The 22,474-nt window shown below is 43.7% G+C and overlaps 1 protein-coding gene and 1 pseudogene across 11 annotated transcripts in view; both read right to left on the reverse strand.

The window, feature by feature from the left end:
• The window catches only part of Stau2 (staufen double-stranded RNA binding protein 2), a 326,027-nt gene that overhangs the window by 24,489 nt on the left and 279,064 nt on the right, over window positions 1–22,474 (reverse strand). The gene's annotated exons all lie outside the window — the stretch shown is intronic.
• LOC105943735 lies at window positions 15,759–22,209 on the reverse strand (annotated as a pseudogene).

A 22,474-nucleotide genomic window follows, 5' to 3' on the forward strand; every position in this document is an offset into this window, starting at 1 on the left:
AGAAAAAGAAACAGAAAGAATGGGCATGACAGAGCCTTTTGCCACTTCAAACCCATGTGCCACTGTGCATCTGGCTTTGCCTGGATAGTGGGGAATCAAACACAGGCAGCAAACTTTGTAAGTAAGCCATCTTTCCAGCCCTTGTACTTCTTAAGGCAAAACAGAAGTCCTATATGTCCACTAGAAATAATGCTTAGACCAGCCATTTGAACTTTCTATATATTTCTTGAACATATTCTCTGTTATAGCATATATTTACTGTGAAATTTTTTTCAATATAATTTTGTGAAATAAAAAATATTTTTTAATTTATTTATTTATTGGAGAGAAATTGGCAGAGAGAGAGAGCGTGAGAGAGAGAGAGAGAGAGAGAGAGAAAGAAAGAACACGCCAGGGCCTCCAGCCACTACAAATAAGCATGTGCCACCTTGTGCATCTGGCTAACCACTGGGTACTGGGAAATTGAACCTGATTCCTTAGGCTTTATAGGCAAGTGCCTTAACCACAAAGATGCCTCTCCAGCCCAAAATTAGGTACTTTAAAAGCATTCTGGGCCAGGCATGATGGCACATGCCTTTAATCCCAGCACTTGGGAGGCAGAGGTAGGAGGATCGCTGTGAGTTCAAGGGCAGCCTGAGATAACCTAGAGAATTCCAGGTCAGCCTGGGCTAGAGTGAGACCCTACCTTGAAACCCCCCGACCAAAAAAAAATATTTTTGAAAGTTCTAGTTTCACCAGATTACCCAAAGTGTCTATGGCTCATAAAGGGACTGGCAGCCTTGTTTATCAAGAACATGAGCCAGATGAAGTGGGACTTGGGCCAGGAAATGAAATATCTACTTGCCTTCTAAAGCATTTGGGGGCCAGGACTAAGGCGGTGCGCTACTCCTGAGCAACTAGGAAGGTCGGTGCTTTGAAATATAATACAGATTTCTAAAAAGAAGCTCATCAGTATTTTGCTGACAACTACTTTTTATCTTTATTTTATTTTTGCTATCTTTTTTGAATAGCAGCCATGAGTTTGAGAACTTGTGGTGCTGGTGATCTCACGGACCCTCGGTCTTCCATCCTGGATGAGTTTCTCTGAAACCAAACCAACCAGAGGCAGGTGAAAACGCTCTGGCTAAAAATCACACAAGCCTGTCCAGTTTGCTCCCAGCAGACAAGATGCTTCTATTGTTATGTTCAGAGACACCACAGGGTGTGGTGGCCCTAATGAGGAAGGTGAGACAAGAAGGTGACTGGCATTTGTAGTTACCAGCCATCCTCCTCTCATCTAAAGTGTTTGTGTGAGCACACCCATTGAAATGCCAGCACACAAGGCTGGGTAAGACGCCATCCACCCAAACTCCAAAGGCCCCATGGATCGCGTGACTGTCCCACGCGCTGCAGGACCCAGGCTGCACTTGCCAGCACTGTGCCCCTTCTTTCAAAGCGACTTGATAAATGTCATCCTGGAACAGGGCCTTCTCATTTCCGGCAGCTTTTTCATAATTTTGCGCTTTCACTCCTTGAGAGGTTGTCTTGGCTCATTCCACTCGAACTTACAGCCATCAGCTCCTTTACCAGGGTGTCTATAAAGAACTGCCCTAAAATATGCTTCTCCAGTGCACTTAATGTCTTTCCAATTAGATCCAGATGTGAAAAGCCGAAGGAACAGTTCTCAGGACTGGACAAGATGACATAAATCTTGCAGCTGACAGAGATCCCACTGAGCTCTGTTGGGGAAACTCAGAGATAACTTGTTTGGGGCCAGAAAAGCGGCTGGGTATAAAGACAGATGTGTACACTCTAATTCAAAAAAATATGTTAGGGATGAGGGGATGCGCCATGAGCATAGTGCCTACAAATGGGCTGCAGGCGCAAGGCGGCCGCGAGCTCCCCTCCTGCTCCCAGCTAGATCAAAGGCGGTGACTGGCCTGGCTGCTGGAGCACAGACCCACTCGGGCTCCTTAATTGCTCTTCTCAGGGAGAAGAAGGTGGGCACTCCTGACAGACCTTTGCTGGAAGAGAACAAGGGCTGTTTGTGCAGCTGAGGGCTTGGCTTTTATTTTTTTAATTATCAGGTCTTGTACACTTTCCAGAAAGTTCCTTTTAAAAATAGTATATTCTTCCTCCTCTTCTCCAGATGCTAGGAAGTGCAGGTTCAGCCCAAACCGTGTCCATTTCAAAGGGACACCAAAAAAAAAAAAAAAAAAAAAAAATACCCTGGGCAGGAATTGAAGGAGTTTGGTGGCATGATGCCCTGGGCTTCGGGCTTTGGTTTCCTTTTACTCTCCCAGTAATTTTGTTTTTAGAGCTTGGAAAACAAATTCCACGGAGGGCTCAGCTTCTGCAGGATGCGAGTGGAGAAGGGCTGAGCCGCAGAAGCAAGGAGTATACATGGACATGGGGTGCACCCACGGCACAGTGGCGGACAGGTGGACGGAATGCACCCTCTCTAGAGGTTGGGGTCCACAGCAAAGGGCTTGAGAGAGTCCTGAAGCGTGTTCCACAATGACACACTGACTCTGCTCAACCCAGCCCCCACCCCCCACATACACATGCGCTGTCTGCTTACTCCCAGGCTGGCTCTGTGATGACAATGTCTGCAGAACACTTGTTCCCAGGAATCTAATGAGGGTCATTTGCAGCACCTGGCTAGAGCCTGGCCACATTGGATTGAGATTTCTGTCCCCTCTCAGATGAGATCTTTTCCCTGATAGGACGCATCAGATGGATAAGGTCTGCCCCTGACCATTTCCCCATGTCTTTCATATGTTCCTTTCACATGGTGTTGAGGTGGGTGACAGCAGCATGTTGCTTGTCCTTTGCTTCCTGACTGTGCAGGAAACAACAGCACTGAAGTGGTAGCCTGAGTTCTGGATCACAGAACTGGACACATACCTCTAACTCGTTTTATTTTCCATCTCAAGATAAACGCCAAACCACATTTTAAGAACCTGTGTTTTACAGCTCTCAGTTGGGCATGCCTTTTCTGAGTGAATTCTAAGTACTATAAAGATGTCTTCATAGATAGACAACTTCAGCTCTAAAGAAATTAATGCAAATTATAGTGCAGTTCAGTGAAATGTTAATTTATAGCTCCTTAAAGGTACAGTTCAAAGCTGGAAGGAGCCAGAGGAAGTCAGTGGTTGATGGTTTGCAGTTAGAAAGGTTTAGAAACAATAAAGTGTAACTAGGACTTCAGTTTGGAAATGGACTGAGAGGTTCATTCGTTCCAAGCTACTAAGTTTTTAATTTAGATTTGCTGTTAAAACATAATGCACTTTGTGTTTGTGGTTAGTAAGTGACTCTAACTCAGTGTTTTTAAAGGAAAATTGAAAAAGAACAGGAATCATTCTCAAAGATAAGACTCACAGCTGCAGGTTTCTTTGCTTAAAAGTGTAATCTCTGTATCTTTAAAATGTGATTAGCAAGCAGAAAAGTTAAAAGGTTACTTTTTAACAGCTGACAATTATTGTAAGAGGGAAAACACATTTCCATAGAAGTAAAAGTCACCTGTAATTTATAAAAATTCTATACATAAGCTGTTGTTGGCAGTTTTTAATCCTACACATGTATCTCTGAGTCAGAATGCAAACACTCATTCTACATTTTCTTATGACTACATCAGTATGTATGCCCATTTCTTCACTCATCTTCTTGTCATTTATACTCTACACCTGTATGTAAGCTGCAACTGCATCCAGAAAGAACATGCTCATTAGATTGAGGAAGCTGTCTGGGCAAAAGCCAAGAGGTCCTTTGCTACCTAAATAAGCTGGTGAAAACTGGCACAGATGCCTGAATGCAGTGAAGACTGAGTAGCTAAGCCAGTTTGAAAACGGATAGCCCTTCAAAACCAGCAGAACCTTTATCAGAGGCATTTCTTAGGGTAGGTAGATTCTCCTGCCAGCACACTTTTATACCAAGAAAGATAAAATCAGTTCAGTAGCACAACATCTTTTTCTAAATGATACAAAGCTACTGAGCAGGGATGTGTTGTGTTAAAAAAGGCAAATGTCATAAGTATGGGTCAGTGCAGGCAGGCCTCTGTGAGGACACTGGATTTTGAAGCCAACTCCAAGGAGGGTTGCGTTAGTGTCTACACTCACATGCATGTGTGCCTAGCCATACCCATTCAGTGTTGATTTCCTTTTACTCAAGACCATTTTCTCTTAGATTACAAGACCCCAGATACTAGACTATGTGAAAACAAGCCCTCCTTGGGCTGGGGATGTACTCAGTGGGTAGAGCACTTGCCTAGCATACGCAAAGCCCTGGTTTGAGCTCTAGGACACATAAGCCAGGCATGGTAGCACACCCCTAAAATCTTACTACTTGTGAGGTAGTGGCAGGAGGATCAATAGTTCAAAGACATCCTCTGTTACATATATACATACATACACATACATACATACATACATACATACATACATACATACATACATACAGCTACGATGTAGTTTGGGGCACCTGGGCTACATGAGACTTTGTTTCAAAAGCAAAGCAAGGATCTAGGTAGACTGCTCAGTGGCTATGATATTTTCTTAAAGACTGCCAGACTGGGTTCAATTCCCCAGCCAACCATGTGAAGTGGATGGGCATTTGTTTGCACTGGCAAGAGATTCTGACAAGATGGTAAGCAAGGCATGCCTACATGTACACGCATAAGCAGATAAACTTTTTTAAAAAGCAAAGCAAGACAAAAAATAGGAAAAAAGTAATCCTAAATAAGTAAATTACCTATGAAAGAAGAGTTATAAAAATTGTTTCAGGGGCTGGAGAGAAGACTTTGCAGGCAAGATTTTAAGCTTGGATGGCATTTAAGGTCTTATTTTTAAAGGAAATAAGACCAACAGCCTAGCAAGAGCATCCGCAGGTGATTGAATATGATGCCAGCTTGCTGTAGTGTGGGTTTCAGAGGTGCACCCCGCAGTGTGCTGGTGTGCTCCCCAAGGGTGGTGACACATGGTGAGAGCTGCTGACCACAGGTCTGTAAATGTCAGCATTGGGAAGTGGGTGCCAGTGAAGCATGCACAATGGTGTCCCCAGGCTAGAAGAGGGATGGTGGCACAGGATTCCCCAGGGTAGTTCATGCTTACACACAAGATTCAGCTACAGATGGAGATGGAAATGGCCATTTTCCTCCACTCAGCATTTGCCACTGTGGAATTTTACCATGTGCAGCCCCTACAAACTCATACGATCTCCTACCAGAGGGAAAGTCACAAAGCCCACTACCTGGTCCCCTTGGGCTGACACTATGACTCATGGCTACCTGGCGTAGGGACATTTACTTTTCAAAACTTCAGCAGTGGTGGCATCCAATTGAGGAACTGATCAACTTTGGTCACACTATGACTCTGTCTAGGACCATGTGGCTAGGGCTAGGTGGGTCCGGGGACAAGGAGCACCAGGCAAGAAGGAAGGACACTGCATCCAGTGAGCTTACTATAGCCATAGCAGACTTATATTTGCAACCAGCCTTACCTTGGCCTGGAGAGAGATTTGAGGACAACCTCAGGTCGAGGCACTCATAGCAGGCTAAATCAGAAATGGGAGCCATGTTCACAGTCTCCAGAGATAGGCCCAGAGGTACTCTTTGGCCTTTCTTAGCTTTCTCTTTCCATATGTTTTTCCTGAAAGGCTCCTACATGTTATTTCAGGTTTCAGCAAAGCTGTCATTTCCTCCCTAACATACTCCTCACACTCCCCGGCTCAGTTGTTCTGTTCTTTGAATTTTTAGTAAACGCTCCTTCTGTATCAGTTATTGTCCTTTTGTGACTGATGATTTGTGAGATCTCGTGTCTCTGCATGTCACCGGTCACGAGCTACTCAAGGTCAAGGAGGTGTTAGACCTCTAGCTCCAACACAGAACCCCAAATATACTGTATGTTCAGTAAATATTGGATGGATGGATGAGTAGGGGTGGTGGTGGTGGATGGATGGTTTGGTGGATGGATGGATGAGAAATTAAGGCTCAATATCTGAGTGTTAGCTAAGTCAAAGTTCCCTATTTTTAAAATGTTTTATTTATTTATTTTCAAACAGAGAAAGAGAGAGAGAGAGAAAAGAGAAACAAAGAGAATGGGACATCAGGGCCCACAGCCACTGCAAATGAACTCCAGATGCATGAGCCCCCTCCAACATTTCTGGCTCTATGTAGGCACTGGAAAATTGAACCTGAGTCATTAGGCCCTGCAGGCAAGCACCTTAACTGCTGAGACATCTCTCCATTTGAAGTATTTAAGAAGATGAGGTCAATATCTGAGCCCAGGTCACAAAGGAATCCATGTACTGGCATCAAGGACTCTAGTAGGAAGACTGAGTCAGTAGCAAGAGAAATTATGTTATACTACTCAGATATGTGTACAGCATGTATTGCAGTCTGATGCATCATGACTGACTTAAAGCCCCAGTTAATAGGGCAGAAATCAATGCACTATATGAGATTAGGCAGAAAGGAAACCTAAAATACAGTGTGATATACATCTATAGGCTCCAGGGATACGAAGGACTTTAAATAGGGCCCATTTAAAAGAGGCGAACCTAAACCCAGAGTAAGAAATGGAAGCTGTCATCTTGCATTACATGGAGAAAGAAAAAGTAAATTCTGCCCAGAGGGTTGGAGAGATGGCTTGGGGGTTAAAGGTGCTTGTTTTGTAAGGCCTGACAGCCTGAATCTGATTCCCCAGTACCCATATAAAGCCAGATGCACAAAAGTGGCTCAAGCGTCTGCAGTTTGTTTACAGTGTCAAGAGGCCTTGTTACACCCATCCCCCCATTTCTGTCTCAAGTAAATATGAAGAAAGTCCAATTATTTCAGTTTTAAAAACAATCTGCCCAGAGTTATCAATCATCCATGTGGGGGAACTTTTCAACCTTAAGTGCATGATATAACCAGTCCCTGTGGCAAGGAGGATGAGAAAAGGGGGAAAGGTTCTGCAGGGACGAGGGGTGACACTCTCCATGGCCAGAAGGGGAGTGCCCAGCAGCCCAGGCTGTGGAGGGAAGAATGGGCATCTGGGTAACGTCCAGGGGAACCAGGGGGCTTGGGACTTTTCCACCATACCAGGCAATTATTTTCTTATCATTCCTATATGCATTTCCTGAACTGGTAAAATTCTGTTTTGGGGGTGGCTTTTTAAAATTTTTTTATTTTTATTTATTTGAGAGTGATAGACAGAGAGAGAAAGAGGCAGATAGAGAGAGAGAGAGACAAGGGGCATGCCAGGGCCCCCAGCCACTGCAGACGAACTCCAGATGTATGTGCCCCTTGTGCATCTGGTTAACGTGGGTCTTGGGGAATTGAGCCTCGAACCGGGGTCCTTAGGCTTCACAGGCAAGTGCTTAGCCACTAAGCCATCTCTTCAGCCTGTTTTTTTGTTTTTTTGTTTTTTTTTTTTTTGTATTTTTGAGGTAGTGTCTCACTCTAGCTCAGGCTGACCTGGAATTCCCTGTGTAGTCTTAGAGTGGCCTCGAACTCACAGCAATCCTCCTTTTTCTGCCTCCCAAGTGCTGGGATTAAAGGCATGTGCCACCATGCCTGGCAAATTCTGTATTTTTAAAGTTTATTTATTTATTTATTTGCAAGCAAAGAGATAGAAAGAGACAGAGATACTGGACACACCAGGGCCTTCAGCCACTGCAAATGAACTACAGACACATGCACCACTTTGTGTATTTGGCTCTATGTTGGTACTACAGAGTTGAGTCCCAAGTCATTAGGCTTTGCAGGCAAACATCTTAGCTGCTAAGCCATCTCTTCAGGCCAAAATTCTGTATTTTTTTTTGACTTTTTGGGTGAGGGTTAAGGTTGAGGCAGGGTCTTATATATAGCCCAGGCTGGCTCTGAACTCATGGGAACCCTCCTCCTTCAGTTTCTTGAGTGCTGAGATGACATGTGGAGACTGCTTATATGTATATTACATATATATATGTATATGTATATATATAATACAGATATTTTATATATATTATATACTATATTATATGTATTATTATATAATATATTATATTATTATTCTATATTCTATATTATATATATATAATATAGAATACATATATTCTGTAGCCCAGGCTAGCCTGAAACTCATTATGTAGCTGAGGCTGGGCTCGAACTTGTGGCAATCCTGCTGTCTCAGCCTTCCAAGTGCTGAGATTATAACTATGAGCTACCATGCCTGACACACTTGTAGTTTTAACTAATTAAACACAAACACATTTGGGTATCCATTCTTAGATGGAAACAGTACAGGTCTAATGAATTCAAATTCAGGGAGTTAAATAGAAATGGTATATAGTAGTGAATCACACACAATAGACTGTAACATACCTGCCAAATGAAACCACCCTTAATGTGCCTGCATCTTTGATGCTCTGTTGTAACAACCGCACTGAACTTGCTGATATCCAACCACTCTTTTAGCCCTGACATCCTTCTTTAAGTTGTATCAAGGATTCTTCAAAGTACCGTGAGTTTTTCTTCATTATATTTATGAATTGAAATTTTTCTTACAACTCTTTCCTTTTCTTGCTCATCAGGGTCATTAAAAGGCCTAAAAATGATCACTGTAGGGCTTGGAAGACAGCTTGATTAGTAAAGTACTTGTCTCGGAATAAAGAGGACCTGAGTTCTATTGTCAGAATCCATGTACAAAAAGCTGGGCATTGTGGTGCACTTACAATCTTAGCAGTCTTGGGGAGGAGGAGATAGGTAGATCCCTGGGGCTCACTGGCTAGTCAGGGAGTTCCAGGGAAGCAAGAGACTCTGCTTCAAAACAGGTGGGGCTGGAGAGATGGCTTAGTGGTTAAATGTACTTGCTTGTAAAACCTGACAGCCTGAGTTCGATTCCCCAGTACCCACATATAGTCAGATGCAAAAAGTGGCTCATGGATCTGGTATTTGTTTGCAGTGCCAAATAGCCCTGGTATGCTCATACTCTCTCTCTTTCCAGCAAGTAAATAAAATATACATATTTTTTAAAAGGAAGGACTGTACTGCAGTAACAACATGCAAGGTTGTCCTATAGCGTACACACATACACACACACAGTCACGTATGCACACACGCACACGTGCACACACATGCACAAATATGTACACACACAATTATCATTGTGCAGTCCAGAATCTCTGTTCCAACAGGAAAGGTATGAATATTATTAAGGCCTAAGCAAACCTATAAATACACAGAAAAAAATCTCACTGAAAAAGTACCTCCCTTCAGATAGCACCTAAACATCAATCAGTAATACAACAAGCCAGATTGAGTGGCCCAGTGCAATTAGCCTGGCCCTGTGCTCAGTGCCATGTGGACTCCACGCAGCACCCAGTCATTGTGACTCTTACAAGTGAATCATTCATGTCTGGGCATCCTCTCATATTTCCATTTGTAATGCTGTCCTAAAATAATTTCATTTTATACTCTACAGACTAAGGGATTTGGTACAAGACAGGATGATGAGGAAGGCCTGTCCCATGTGCCCATGACTCAGAGGTTTTGCTTCCAAATTTATTCAAATCTCTTGTTTAAATATCTCTCTTAGTTTTCACGTGTGAGTGTGTGTGTATGGGTGTATGTAGTGAGCATGCATGTGCAAACGTATGTGTGTGCATGCACACATATGAGGTGATCGTGGAGGCTGACATCAGCTATCTTGCTCAATATTCTCCACCATGTTTATGAAGGTAGGGTCTCTCACTTGAACCCAGACCTTACTGATTCAACTAGGCTAGCTAGTCAGTTTGCCTTGGGGATCTCCTGTTCCTGTCTTCAGAGTGGGAATTATAAGGTGGGCCACCTGGCACTTACCTGGGTGTGGGAGATCCAAGTCCCACCTGTGCAGCAAGTGCTGTAGCCACTAAAATATAGCTGTGATATCCCCAGCCTCTTAGTTTCCTCTCCAATATCTGTGCCTTCCTGGCTCTCCTCTCGGTGGAAGGAGCCTCATTTTATTAGTTTCTGTTGATATCATTTCCACTGGGATTGATAAGATATACAAAGGACACAGCAGGTAGTCTCCAGCCCTGAGCAGGCAACACTACCCATAGCCCTGGACCAGGAGGATCTTGGTCTCCCACTCTTTGCACTAGATGTTAGCCCAGGATTGGGCAGGGCACCCACAGGATTGTTGGAGGGTCATTCGGGGCTTGAGGTCACAGTTACTCACTAATGGTTCTTAAGTTTTTCTCATTTTAACAGCCATTATGGGAATACCAGGATACACTAATGCCAGTCTGCTGAGCATCACCCCTATTAAGCTCCACCCTTGTTTCTTTCTAAATTTGATTTATAAATTTCTTTTTTGGGAACCTCATACAAAGAACTACTGCTTAATTAAAAATATCAGCTTGGGGTTAGGGAAGTGGCTCAGTCAGTAAAATGTTTGCTACGCCAGCATGAGGACCTGAGTTCACGTTCACCACCCTTGTAAAAGCTGGGCATGGCAGCACGTGTCCCCCACTCCAGCACTGGGGAGGTGGAGACAAGAGGATCTCTGGGGTTTGCAGACTAGCTAGTCTAGCTAAATCATGAGCTCCAGGCTCAACAAGACATTCTATCTCAAAAATAAGGTATTAATGATTGAGGAAGACACCCAACATCAACCCCTGGCCTCCACATCCATGGACACCTGCACATACTCGTATTAGTCCACATCACACATATGTACCCACCACATACATACCCAGGCAAGAAACATTCTCTGCTTTATTTCTACACAATAATATTGGCCTAGGATTAACTTGAGATTTTGATTTCCATAATTAGACAAGCCAGCTTCCCAATAATGTACTTGAGTCTCATGGTTTCTATTGATTGAAGTTCAATATTATCTTGCGATATTCACAAGTAGTACTTTTGCTTCTTTTTTATGTGTGTGTGTGAAGTGTGATGTGGCATGATGTGTCTGATGTGTGGTATATGCACATGTGTGTGCAAGGAGAGTACACGGAGAGGGCAGGAGAACTTTAGGGTCCTTCTCTTATCTCTCATCCACATATTTCCCTGGCACAGGGTCTCTCCTCAACCTGAACCTGCTGCCCATCAGTGAGTACCAGTGAATCAGTCAGTCTCTGCACCCCCATAGACTGGGATTACGTGGCCACATCCAGCTGTTCATGTGGGTTCTAGGGAGTCAAACTTGGTAGTAAGTGGGAAGTGCTAGCTGCTGTGCCAACACCCAGCCCTACTTATTTGTTCTCAATAAACCTTTTGACTTCATCAATTTTTTGAACTTATCTTGTGCAATAAGTTTATAGAAATGAAAAGTAGGGGGAAAAAAAGCCTACCGTCTCCTGCATAGGTGCAAAGCATTTCCTTCCAATCCTCCCAGGATTCAAGGATAGTTAAAAAAAAAATTGAGAACAGCAGCAACAAGAACACCCTGAAGAAGGAGCTATAAAGTGTCCTTTTAAAAAAACTTTACCAATTTGACTTTCTCAAGTTATTAAAATACTGGCTCATTGAAACCTACTGAGCAAAGGCCTAAGTGAGTTATCCCATCATACATAAACCTGATTCTTGTTGTGTGCATTCTCCAAAGGAGAAACCAGACTTTTAGGCAGATAAATTCAGAACCAAAGTGGTGTAAACCAAGCTCTGAATAGAGAACAGGAAGAAGTTGATGCTGGTCAGTGGGTAGATGGCATTGGAGAAGGGCAATAACACTTGGCATTAATTATACATCATCCCACCCGATCCTAGTTAGGGTATTTGCCAAGAAGTTCTTACATTCCTGTGGCCAGGGAATAGGGCCACACTAGAGTTTCATGGAAAACAACAGTGCATTATAAAACATTTTAGTCACTCCAGCTCCCTGCAATGACTACATAATTTAACAAAATTATTTCATTGAATGGAAGCCTACTTTTGTGAAAGTAATCAAATTTGACTTTTTTAATTTAAAAAAGAAGTTTCCTAAATTCATGTTTCTCTAACCTTTCAGAAGTGTTGATTTAATGTTGACCTGGTAAGGTTTCTACATTACTAAGGTAACCGAGAGGTATCTGGAGAAAGAACAGAAGAAACAAGACACAAGACGATTTACTTTGAAAGTGTATGTTCAAAGAAGAAAGACAAACTCCTCACCTGACATATAAATTTTAATTCCCAACAAACAGAGAATATGAGCTATTTTGGATAGACTTTCTGTTTATATTGACACACAAATCACACTTTTCCAATCTATAGAGATGGCCTTCGAGAATGCATTTTCTATGTGGAAAACAGAAACTCTCATATCCATTCTAAAATCCACCTTGAATGTCCAAGCTTTTCTGAAGGGGAAACTGGACAGCTGAGAAGCTGCTGTTTCCGGAGCTACATCTCAACCCTCCTCACCAGGAAGCCGGGCCTCCCACGTGAAGTCAGCTCCCATAGGATCTCCTCCGCCAAGACCTCAAATGGCAGCCCTACCATATGCAGGGCTCCCACTGAAATCCAAACCCAGCCTTAGACTTATGCAGCTCTGCCCCCACGCACTGCCACATTCTCACTGCTGCCATTACACCCACACTATTATCACAACACCCAACAGGCTGTTACTAAGAGCCCCGGTATGCTGCTGAATCTATGCATTCAATAGGAATTTCCCAAACATATTTGGGGAATACTTGTTCTTGTCTCGGTATCTTAGTGCTCAGTACAGGCTGTGTGGCTACAAAGAGCAGCTCCTGCAGACAGAACTTTGACTGTGGGGCTCCTGCATGCAGGCCCTGGTCTGAATGCACAGTGAAGAGAGCAAGAATGTCACTGGAGGAGTCTAGGGCTGTGTCTAATGGGGCCCTTCTTCAGTCAACATCTATCACCCCAGTCCATACTTGGAAGCGCTGCCAACTCAGGCTCGGACATTAGTGCAGTTTGTATCCTTAAAGTTCTCAGAGTCTAGGTCAAGTTATCTGAAGAATGCAGTGTCTGAAAAATAATGCCCTATCCCTTTTGGTGGAATAGCTGTTGTCACTGTATTTAACCAACCGAGAATGAGAAGGAGAGCTGGGCATTGTTCCTCTTTGCATTAAGGTGGTTTAGATTAGGTCATTGTTCCCTGTCAGGTTGACAAGCAGTACGAATTATAAATGAGTATTCAGAGGGGGTCTTGATGCTTGATAAATGTACGTGCTAAGTACTATGATGAAGTTCAAACAGGTTCCAACACGCTGGAGGACCTGTGGCTTCAGAACTTCCATTCCTGGAGAGATGGCATGAGTACACCCCCACAGGCAAGGCCAGCCAAGTGACAAGCACAAGGGGCTTTTGAGGAGAATGGTTCAGCGAGGGGGAGAGTTCTGTCCTCTGCTAAGACTGCCAGTGTCCTCCCTCCCTCTCTGTTATCCAGGGTCTTCTGGGCTCAGGCACTCTGTGGATTCCCCAGCTGCTCAGAAGGTTTCAGCTTTGGTGACGACAGTGGCTCCCATGATGAGTCAGTGTCAGATTCCATAGCTTCATTTTCATACTCCTCAGAGTGAGGTCATGAGGAGCACTGAGTGTCCTAACACTGTCCTAGGGCGTGCAGATAACACTCGCTTCCAAGAAAAGTTCATTCCAAGTAAGTTAGCTCTTGACACTGGCGCCAGCTTAGTTTTGGAGATTAAAATGCAGATCTGAGCTTTACTTTAGGAGTGTGCCTGCTGCCCCCCCCACCTGTGCCAACTCTTTTGCTGCTTTCCAGTTAAGTTGGACACTCGTGGGGTGACTGTGGGCCGGGATCTTCGGTATGTATTGGGAGTGGATAGTTTATGTAGGCTCTGGAGTCAGAACTGCCTTACCAGGAATGTGCCAGGGGGACTTTGGAGAACTTGCTTTACCTCTGAGTCGAGTGCTCAGGAAATCTCCTCACATAGGATACTTGATGTGCAGTAAGTGTGTGCCACGGTGCCCGTCACAACAGCTCTTGCTCCTGGACAGATGTGCATGGCAGTGCACAAACGCCCCATGGGCTGGTGGGAAGGAAGACACACTGTGGGCCATTTCACAAGTTCCTGGTAAGGGCTGCTTTTAGAGGAGTGGTACTTCAGCCAGCCTCACTGAGGTAAGCAATTTGGTGGAAGATGAGCATCAGAGGAGGACTGACTGATATCTAATTATATCCTATTGTGTAAGAACTGGAAGACAGCCTATCTCTTTGGTTTAGAAGATTTTTAAAACTCCAACATACATACCTACATGGTCTAGCCCAAAGCCGTTATGTCCAATATGAGGTGACTTTGGAGGGTACACAAAAGATCTTCTATGGATTTACCACTGCATCATGATGCTAAGAAAGCTGGTGGCTTATGTCATGCTGGTAGCACCAAAGAGGTCCACAGATAGCATGGGCAGAGCAAGGCAGCACATGGGAGGTGGCAGGGGTAAGAGGGAGGACGGGGAGCGAAGTCCAACAAGGAGCCTCTACAAACTTCCACCCACCTACAGAGCACAGGGAGATTCAAACTCAGAGCTTGCAGAGACAGATCTGGACCTGTGGCCTAGAACTTGTGTGCCAGCTATGTGGGCCACACCCAAGGCCCCAGCTCAACTGTTCCCAGTTCAAGAGCTATAGCCCTGCCATTTCCCTGATTATAGCCTATTCTCACCTTCTTCTCTCCATCTTTTCTCACCACTACCATTTAGTGTGACTTTTTGCCCACATCTACATAAGATTTTAAAACTAGAAAATAAGTACAAGCTCTTCTTTCCTTATGCTGTATCTTTGAGCTCCATACCTCTTCTACATGCTGATATGCCAAAATCTAAGTGTGTTGAGTTTAGTAAGGGTGGGTTTGTTATAAAACATTACAATACTAGTATTTTACAAAATGGATTTGTTTGCATGCCTTTGGACTATACAGCTGATTGGGTAATGAATACCATGGAGTCCAGACTGGGAGCCAATGACTGTGGGAAAACTTTTTTTTTTTTTTTAATTTATTTATTTGAGAGCGACAGACACAGAGAGAAAGACAGATAGAGGGAGAGAGAGAGAATGGGCGCGCCAGGGCTTCCAGCCTCTGCAAACGAACTCCAGACGCGTGCGCCCCCTTGTGCATCTGGCTAACGTGGGACCTGGGGAACCGAGCCTCGAACCGGGGTCCTTAGGCTTCACAGGCAAGTGCTTAACCGCTAAGCCATCTCTCCAGCCTGGGAAAACTTTTTGGCAGGAAGAGATTATGATCTTGGAGGTACCCAAACTGGGAAGCAAGGGGAAGTTCTTTTTTCTCTTCTGGGTACTGCTCTGTCTGCCTTCCTGCCATGCGAGCTATCAATTTTGTTGGGGCAAAATGGAGAGATTTGGTAGAACCAGGTTGAACTTCTGGCTGTGTGATCATATACAGGCAATTTAGTCATATGACACTTACTAGAGAGAAACAAGGTGAATGCTGCCTCGTTATAGTTTTTTTTTTTTTAACCAGAAAACAAAAGTTCTTATGATTTCAAGATAAAATATCTGCTTCACCCCTAATTTTAGTACATAAATCCAGATACCTATATTATTTATGATAAGAAGTTATATAGATTAATCTGGTTTTTTTTTTTAACTGCATGGATTAGTATACTTAGCAATTCATGAGTAAATTTAGTTAGAAACCCACCTGTAGGTCAAAAATAAAACTCAAAACTCCGGAATTAAAAAAAGATATGTTCAAAAATTAATACTGTAACGTTCCTTCATAAAAGACAGTGTTGGCAAGCCCACAGACAAACACGAGTCTTTGACATATATGCCACAATAAGGTCCAAAGCCTACCACAGGTAAATCTCAAAATGGCAAATTGAGTCTGTCCAAATTTTCTGTTGTGTGGAGTGTTTTGAAATATTTAGATCACCCGCCAGGACTTGAGTATTTTTGTCACACAGGGATTTGTTGTAACAGGATTTGACACGCACACTGTTAGAGGGTTTGCTTAGTCCTCCTAGGTATTAATGGTGTATCGAAAGTCTTCTGGTGCTGGTACCTGAAGAGTTGTGGTGTTATTTGGATCCCTTTTCCTTCTGAAGAGTGGTTTACAAAAAGCTTGCCTGAGAGCTACAAGTCACAAAATAGTCTGGGTCAGTTATAACCCGTACAAATAATCACCTCTCAAAACATGGAGTAATACATGGGTAATGTTCATTTACTTGATAGCTCCGGTTATAGGAAACGCTCAGACAGGGCTTAACTTCCACTGGTATTGCCAGGGACATCCCAACACCAGTCTGCATGTGCCCAAGGCTTTGAACACTAGTTTGAAAGCCAGCAGGACATGTCTGTAGTGTGTAAGATGAGGTGTGCGTAGTAGAGACAATCTGCGGGCAGCTTGGTGGTTCTGATACAGGATGGCGATACCGTAAGGAGGTCTGGTGAAGATACTGAGGTTGCTGGAAGTGAACTGGCCACGAGGGGTGGGAGGCTGTCTGGAACACACCCAGCTGTGCTGACTGAAAACCTGTCTGTCCTCTCTGTTTGTTTGCTTCTTTCACGTCATTATCGTGAGCAATCAATAGCCGCTCAATACACCGCACTAAGAAATCCCAGGAATAAGCAGTAAGACGATGCAGTCTCCTAGGCCACGCTGGAGAAAGACGAAGTATAATCCTCGAAAAGCCACCCATGCAGCAGCTACTAAAGAAGGTGCATAATTTAGAAAGGCATAATCTTGTAGAGACACTTCCAGAAAGTAATCTGCATACTTGGCCATGTAGAGTTTAGTTTTTTCTAAGCAAATCACTGGCCAGCCATCATGAAGATCTGTTTCATGTACTGCTTCAGAGAGATAATACTCAATGAAATGGGCAGCTGTTGGAAGGCAGAGGTTCCACTGAAAGGTTTCAAATAATAATAGTTCCATATGCAGCAAATTTTCCTTTGTCAGCACTAGATTCATATTAGTCATACAACCCAGGCTGTTGATCTGCTCCAACTTAGGCACACTCTCTTCTTTTTCTTCAAATTTACCTTGTACCGAAGCGCCTGGTGGATGTCTGCAGCCAGCTGTCCTCGCCACCACTGCCCCTCCAGCTCCATGGGACCCCCGCAGCGTGCCCGGCCCGCTGGACGCGGCCACTCCAGTCCGGAACCGAGGCCCCTCACAGCCCCAGCCCTGCGGGCGTGCGGGGAGCGCCGGCACCGCTCATGCTGCGGACAGTCGGCCGCGAAGCTCGGGCCTCACCTCCGGCCCAGCGCCGGGCCGCTCATGCCGCCCATTGTTAAAAGGACCGGTGGGCGGCTCCTAGTTTATTTTATTTTGTACCTTATCAAAGTAATATGCTGGTCTTTGAAAACACATAGTTCATTTCTGCATGGATAAATGTAGACTGGACTTCACTGGTCTGTTTTTATTCTGTCCTGACCTGTCTTAAACAAGCAAAATAAAAATTAAAACTGGTTTCAGGAGCTGCCTTTAATCCCAGCACTTGGGAGGCAGAAGTAGGAGGGCCACTGTGAGTTGGAGACCGCCCTAAGCCTACATAGTGAATTCCAAGTCAGCCTGGACTACAGCAAGACACTACCTCAAAAATCTAAAAGACTGGTTTCATAATAATGTTTTCCAGTAAGCTAGAAAAGAGATAGAAAGGGAAGAGAAAGGAAGGGAGAGGTGTACTTAATAGGATGGTATTGTATATATGTAAGTCGAAGAATAGATTAATGGGGGTGAAAAGGCCCAAAATGAGATCTGGGGAAGAGATTGAGTAAAGGAAAGGTGGAGGGACAGCTAATCAAAATCTAAGAGGCTATAAATAAAACATATTTAATCCTACTTTTTTGGACAATGGGACACTCAGGATCTGTAGATTGTTGCTAGAAAATTTTCAGTGACAGGGATGGGATAACTTCCAGTGAGTTGTTGGCCAGGGAAATCCTTGATGCTCCCAAAACATTATAGGCCATTGCCAAGGCCCTTGGTTTCCCACCAGGAATAGATGGTAAGACCCTATTGCTGAAGACTCCATATACTTGGGCTGCAAGGCCACTGAGAAATCTTGCTAGAACTGAGCTGATAACCTCCTCCATGTAGACCAGCTGACAGAAAGCTGGAAGAAGCTGTTCTGCATGCAGTTCAATGGGACAAAGAGAAATCAGCAGTGAAGATACTCATCAGTGGACACTGCAAGTCTTATAATTGGCCAGCCAGGCCAAATGAGCCGATGGGTGCAATAGTGGCATGTCTGTCATGGGGAAAACCAACTGCCCTCTAATTGGAATGGAGGCCTGCTCCATGGGAAGGGAATACATCCCTGATACTGAGAACTTAAAACAGAGGTAGTCATGAGCCCTAGGGGTGTAATGTCTGCTGCTGTCTGGCAAAATGTATATACTATGCTTATCAAACTGCCCAATAAGCACTTCTGTTAATGTTCATACTCTTATATTAATGCTACTCTCACTTTTGGTTGAGAATCTTCTCTTTTCACATGGCAGTGACCTTGGGACAACTCAGAAGGTATCATGGTGATGGAAAGAAATGACCAAAGTGCTCAGTACTGCAATATCTGTATCACACCTTCCAAGGCTCAGGGTCTAATACAGAAGAGGTGGTGGAAAGAATGTAAGAGCCAAAGGAAGGGCAGGACTCCATATAACATGCTCCCTCCAGACACAAAATGGCCTGGATATCCATGGCCTCACAGTGCCTGATACTACCTGTATAAGACCATCATAAGAGGAGGAAAAGATCAAGACATCCAAAGTAAAACAGAGACTGATTGAGATGGGGAGGGGCTATGATGGAGTTCAAAGGGGTAAGTGGGGGGCTATCACCATGGGGTATTTTTTATAATTATGGAAGTTGTTAATAAAAATATTAAAAAAATAAAAAAACCCTTCAGCCAGGTGTGGCAGTGCACACCTTTAATCCCAGTGTTTGAGAGGCAGAGGTAGGAGGATTGCCATGAGTTCAAGGCCACCCTGAGAACACAGAATGAATTCCAGATCAGCCTGGGCTAGAGTGAGACCCTACTTCCAAAAACCAAAAAAAAAAGAAAAAAGACCTTCAAAAAAAAATCAAAAAGACTGGTTTCATAATAATGTTTTCCAGAAAAACTGAATTTATTGAATTTACTCAACTCACATGTACCAATTCTGAAGAGTAACATGCCTTGCATATGGATTTCTGGGTGCTGGATGATAAAGGGTACTGCTTCGTACCAAAGACTACAGAAAAATAAATCACCATAATTACTATGTAAGATCATGACAAAACAAATGCTTACATTTCCAGGTTCTGAAGTCTTTCCACATGGTCAAGGACTTAGTCTGACACTCTTCCCGCGACTTTACTAAATGTTTATTTATTGGTGTGCAATCCAAGATTTGGAACTGTCACTCTTCTGGGAAACATGCTCAGGAAAGGGAGTTGAGGCATCTACTTCATTTGTGAAAGAAACTTTCAAGAAGGTAATTACTTTTGGTCCTGATTTATCCCATATCTGAGGTGAATTAAGGTTTGACTTTTACAAGATGACTTCTGCTCAGTGAGCAACTAGAGCACTGAGGAGCCCAGGACACAGGAAGAGATAAGGAGCACACCTCTGACTCCTGGGACTGACGTCAGGCACTTTTCATTTTAATTTTCTAAGCAAGTTCACTAATCTTGAGTGAAAGGAACAGGAGAGAGGAAGGTGGCTATGAAACCAAGACTTCAAACTGGAGCACCATGACTCTCCCCAATGAAGGCCAGATTTGTAATGAAACAACTTTTAGTTCACCTGTTTTTTTTTTCCTTTTGACAGAGTTGGAGTTTATGAGACAATAAAAGGGTGCCTGCGAATTTGTGATAATTTTTAGTTTTTGGATGAACCTTTTCCAGGATCTAGCCCGAAGCAGGAGGCTCTGTCTCATGCATTTTGTTCTGTTTTGTTGCACACGAGCTCATGAGAAACGGGCTGCCAGACAGATTAGGCAAATGTCTAAGCTTCCAGTCGAGTTATAGAGTTGGTTCTCAGAAGGCTCCATTTTCTCCTGGAATCCTCTTTGAATGGAAGACCTTGCGGCTGCTTACTGTGCTTTTAGAGGGTGACACCTATTCTCTATCCTCCTTCACTTTGCATATCATTTTTCAAGCTTTCAGGGAAGCGCTGTTACACTTCTATGAAGAGACTCCAACTGCCAATCTTGAAATATTCTTTGAAACCAGTAACACCAGGTGCTCTGTTCAAGAAGGAAGGAGGCAGCTCCATATAATATACAATGCACCATTTGTTCACAGCAGCAGTGAGTTGCACACACACACGAACACACTGCTACCTAAACAGCTCAATGTTTCTCATGAAACACTCCAGAGCACAAGGAAATGCAAGGAAACTTCCAAAACAAAGAATCAAAAATATGGAAACAGAAGAATCAACGAAAACATTTTAAAAGGACTGTAAGTTGAACACAGCTTAGAATAACATACTTCTCAGAAAAGTTGGGAGAAAATGAAGCTGCATCACCATCTTGTAGGGAAGAATGATCTCCAGTTCAATATGATAATAAAAGATCTCCTCTGCACAAGCAAGTTTATCACTTTTGTGATATTGTATTATGAAGATATGGCTAAAATGAGGTCACTGCCTGTTGGATGCTGCTATTTTCTCAGCAAAATTTATGAATGAAACCAAAATAAATGGAATAAATATCCACATAATTTTTGCTACTCTTGCTAAGAAAATATTTATCTTCCTTTTGAATTTCTACACACTGTTACTCACCAAAGAGCAGAGACTTGTAAAGGAAAGAGGCCAGATGGAGAGAGATGAGTCCACCTGGCCCACACTCATCATGGGTCTGTCGCCTCCACTTCCTAAGCCCCTGAGGAGTGTGGCAGAGCACCACCCGGCTGCTGGGGATAGAAGCCAAGGCCATGCACATGCTTCACGTGAGCTCTCCCACTGAGCTACACCCTCAGCCCTAGTGTTAACTACTTAAAACACATTATAAAAATTGTAATTTATTTTGCATGCAACATATGTCACAATATTGTTTTAGTATTAAATAGCTTTTTAAGGTTGTATCTTGTTTTTTTTTTGAGATAGGTCTTGTTATCTAGTGCAAGCTGGCCTTGAACTCTTAATCCTCCTGCTTTGGTCTCCTGAGTGCTGAGATTATAGGTGTGTACCACCATTTCTGGCTTTAATGTCATTTAAAAATGGTTCTTTAATGGTGTCTCAGAATCCTTACACAAGTCAGATAAATCCTTAGTCCTTTATTTCTTTGTCATCTCTTTGAATTGATTACCCCTTTGAACCGCAGCAGGGGTGTCTGTGCACTTCCCTTTCTGCCTTTGTAGGACATCATTTCAACTTCTTTTCTTCTTCTCCCAAGTGACCACTTTGAATGTGATATGGCCCACACTAAACCCCAGTGCACTATCTCTCCATCACAGCCTTGCTCAGCAGGAGCCCCAGAGACACACCTTTCCCTTCCTGTGGCCTTTTACTTTATTCCCGTCTACCTCCTATCCCTGTTTGAATGCACTGAATGCTGTGGTATGTCCCAAGGCTCCTCTAGACCAAGCCATCACACACTAGAGAAGTGTTTTAGAAAAGCATTTAACATCCTGCCCTTTAGCCCACCTCTAGGCCTTACAAACTCAATGGGCAGTCCACATATCACATTGCCCTAAATCAAAATACCACACTTCAGTCTCAGAGCTGGTTTTCTGGGGTGTAGACTCCTGAAGTCAAACATCTTCATTAATTTCATGTTCTGCTCATTTTAATACCACTACAAAATCTGGACTCGTCCTTCTTGCTGTATTCTGGGTCTTTAATGGAATGCTTTGCCAGCTATTCTATTCCTGTCTCTGTAATAAAATTTCTCTAAGGAGAGGTGAAAGGGCTTGAGCAACGCCTTCCTCTGTCTGGCTTATTAGAGAGGATGAAAGTTTTTAGCAGGATGAAAGAAATAATCCAGGAAGGAAGCCAGAAGAAAAGGGGGTGGAGGGAAACTTAAGCCAGTGTCAAGAGGTTGACTGGTGGAAGAATGCGACACAGAAGAGGGAAACGAGAAGCCACTGTGACAACAGCACATCCTTCCTTGAAGGCCCCTTGCAGAGGTCCCTCTGTGCGGCCACCCAGCCTTTCCCAGCCTGCCTCTCCCTGAGCGTGTGAACACTTCAGTGCCATCTCACTTAGGGCCCTCACCATTTCCACTCTGTATATGGGTCTTTGTGTGGCTTCCTGTCCAGTCTCCACTCACTTACCATGTAACTGAACACAACCAGCACCTTGCTGGATGCCAGGTACTTCACTGGATGGGATGGTTGCGACACAATTTGTCCCCTCATCCTGGCTCTGGCCATCCTGTCATGTCCATATATTCTTGTGCCTGTGCCCTGTCAGCACCAGTCCCTGCCCCAAGTGTCCCTTCTCTCCTTTCTTTCATTTGGTTTTCAGGGTTCAGTCATAACCAACAGGGGAGGAGATCTTTCAGAGTTTAAGCTTTTTCTGAACTTTAAGAATTAACCTCTATAGAATATGCAACCTTTTGGCCCTTTCCATAAATTGAGACTTTTCCTGTTTTCAATCATATCTCTGCCAGGGGATATCTCT

The sequence above is a fragment of the Jaculus jaculus genome, chromosome 2 (genome assembly GCF_020740685.1).
Source record: "Jaculus jaculus isolate mJacJac1 chromosome 2, mJacJac1.mat.Y.cur, whole genome shotgun sequence".
In the NCBI taxonomy this organism is placed as follows: Eukaryota; Metazoa; Chordata; class Mammalia; order Rodentia; family Dipodidae; genus Jaculus; species Jaculus jaculus.